A 3,396-nucleotide genomic window follows, 5' to 3' on the forward strand; every position below is an offset into this window, starting at 1 on the left:
GGTGGTACAGGTGTCTTACCGGGCCCTTTCTAGCCTGATGCCTCACCCAGTAACTTGGAAGAGGCCTTCTGGGCACCCTCAGTGGCTCTCACATGGCTTCAAGGGGCCCTTCTCTTCTCTCTCTCTCTCTCTCTCTCTCTCTCTCTCTCTCACACACACACACACACACACACACACACGAGTGGCCTTATGAATTATTAGTGGCCTTAGGGATTATTTTCCAAACTTAAAATCAGGCCAATGGTCTGACAAGAGATTCTGATGTCTGAATTAGGGTCTCAAAGGCATAAAATAATTTTGATCATCAGATCTATTTAACCAGTTGCTAACGATGTCCCACACTGTCAGTGCACGCCTGGTAATGGGAAAGCAACTAGTCACTGTCCCTGATGCTATAACCTTTAGGGAAACAAGAGAACCTTTGCCCCCTATGGTAGAAGAGTGAGAAGAAGAAAGACCCAGCAAAAACCTTCATCAGAGTCGATCCAGTGGCTCAGCCTCCTTGGCAGCAGGAGCTTAGGAAGAAGGCTCTGATGCATAAAAAAGGAGGTCTGTCCACTGCCCTAGAGGGGGCGTATGTCACTGTGCTCCCAAGCCGTTCACAAATAGGCAAAACCCAGTCTGTCTAGTCAGACTTTCAACCAAGATTTTGCCAGAAGAGGCTTACCCACAGAATTCGTACTGACAGCCCCTGAACCAAGATCCAGGAAATAAATACAACAGAGGTTGCCATCTTGACAGGCCCCCAGGATAAGCCCAGAAACGCAAAGCTATTGCCATTCAATGTTCTGTTCTTTGGAAGACACAGAGTGGTATAAAGGCTTCTGTACAATCAAGAAATAAATAATAAATAAATAATAATAAAAAATTAAAATGAGCTATCTCCTAGAAACTTCTGATCAGAAATAGAGTAGCCCCTTGGCTATTTTGTTCTCCTTTCTAGAATCACATGTCCTCCTGTCCTCAGTAAAGATTCCTGTGGAATCCCTCCTAACCGGCATACTCACAGGAGCATTGGGCTTTAATTAAGAAAAGATGGCATGGGCTGTGCACGTCCCGCAGCCCACATGGAAGTGTTGGTGTTTGGGTGTTGTTGCTGACAGGCAGTTGTTCAGTTTACAACAGCTGCTTTCATATGTAGGATTCTGGTTCACAAGCACAACAAAATGAGTCACGTTTTTCATTTATCCACCAAGAAACAAGTCAGAGTGACTTCAGGAGTGGGGCCCTCATGTGGCCTACTGAAAATGGGAGAGAAAGGCATTTTCCTGGATTGATCAGACTCTTGGCCAGTGATGGTGAACCTTTTGAGCTCGGCGTGTCAGCATTTTGAAAAACCCTAACTTAACTCTGGTGTCGTGTCACATATAGAAATTTTTTGATATTTGCAACCATAGTAAAACAAAGACTTATATTTTTGATATTTATTTTATATATTTAAATGCCATTTAACAAAGAAAAATCAACCAAAAAAATGAGTTCGCGTGTCACCTCTGACACGCGTGTCATAGGTTCGCCATCACTGCTCTAGTAGATAGACCTAAAGAGCCATGAGCACGTGTGGAACGCAGCAAGTGCCCTCAGAAGCACCTGAAGGAAATTTGACAAGCGCAGCACACCCTCTTGGGGACAGGAGAAGGCCTCACACACATGAGGCAGTTGAACCGAGGGTTAAAGAACAGATTGGCAGTCACCAGTTGGAGAAGGAGAGAAGAGCATGCAGCAGAGGGAGCAGGGCGGGCAGGGACATGGAAGTCAGGGGAGCTGTGAGTTTAGAGGCTGACGAGTTCAGTTTGGCAGGTCTGGCCGCTTCAGGGAGGACTTTAAATGCCATGCTAAGAAGACTGACCTTCTGCTGAGTGCAGCAGTGGAGAGATGGGAAAGATGTGTCAACATTCTCCACTGCGAGACTGAGTCTGCAACCTGATCAGACAGCCAGTGGGAATGAATACCCCATTCGGGGGTGCCGGTATTGATTTAACGAAAAAGTGATGCTGTGAGAAAATTAATTCAGTGGTAATGTTCTGGATATATTGGAGAGGGGAAGGAAAAGAAGGAAGACTTTTCAAAACAAAACCATGAGAAAAGGAGAAAGAAAGGGAAACTTGCTGTACACATGCGATAGCTGGGCACTCTGCCTGTTACTACCAAATATACCATTTCACTAAAACCTCACAAAGAGAGAGACTGTTCTGGTTCCCACGGAGTAAACAGATGAGTAAACTGAGTCTCAGGTAGGTCAAATACCAATAGCCAGAGCTGCCATTAACAGCAGTGTTTCCACAAAATCAGGCTCTTTGAAGTGGTAGTAGCAACACGAGTACAGGGAAGGAATGTCTCTGAAGGCTCCGCAGAGGCCAGATCAATAGTGTTTGTGAGGGAGCCAGCACGCAGCCCGCAGCGCAGAGGATGGCCGAAGAGAGCCAGATGGAGCAGTTAACTGAAATGGAGATCTGCCAGAGAAAGGAGTTTGTGGAGAAAAATGGAGTATTATTATCATTACTACTGTTACAAATGATGTACCCTCACAATATCAGCAGTTGAAAAGCAATGGCTAAATTTAATAAACACTTGTTATACACCAGGCACTCTACTACATGCTGTGTGTGCATTATTTCTTGTTAGATAATACTTCGTTTAATTCTCAAAACTGCTTTGCTCTTGCTTTAGAGAGATTAAGGAACATGCCTGAGGACAGCACTTTTCACAGTGGGGTCCACCATCCTCTTACAGGTCCCCAAGACTCTTTCGGGTGCCCAGGTTGGCAAGGTCAAACCTTTTATGACAATACTGAAGCACTTGCTTTTTTTTTCTGTGTTGGTGCAAGAGCATCAGTGGGTGAGAGTGCCTCCTGCCTTAGCACTAATCAAGGTGGTGGCAGCAAAAAAGGCCAAGTGGCAAAAACGGCCAAGTCCACTTAGGAAGATCCTTGATGAAGCATGCACATTATTAAATGTATTAAATTGCACCCTTGAGCACACATCTTTTTTAAATTGTGTGAGGCAAAATGAGGTGTAGCATAAAAGTCCTTACGCTGTGTATCAAGCTATGCATATCAAGAAAAAGCACTTGTGTGAGTGCTTGAGTTGCAACCTGAACTAGCTGAGTCATTTGTGTGTGTTTTTCCACAGTTAATAGAAACACTGGCAGACAAACTATGGTTATTCAGCATTAAGAACTGGGCTAATACACTGTAAGCAGAAGGAAGGAAATAACAAAGATCAGAGCGGAGATAAATGACATAGAGACCAAAAAAACAATACAAAAGATCAACAAAACCAAGAGCTGGTTCTTTGAAAGGATAAACAAGATTGATACACCTCTAGCCAGGCTCACCAAGAAACAAAGAGAGAGGACCCAAATAAACAAAATCAGAAATGAAAGAGGAGAAATAAC

The sequence above is a fragment of the Myotis davidii genome, unplaced genomic scaffold (genome assembly GCF_000327345.1).
Source record: "Myotis davidii unplaced genomic scaffold, ASM32734v1 scaffold119, whole genome shotgun sequence".
NCBI classification, from domain to species: Eukaryota; Metazoa; Chordata; class Mammalia; order Chiroptera; family Vespertilionidae; genus Myotis; species Myotis davidii.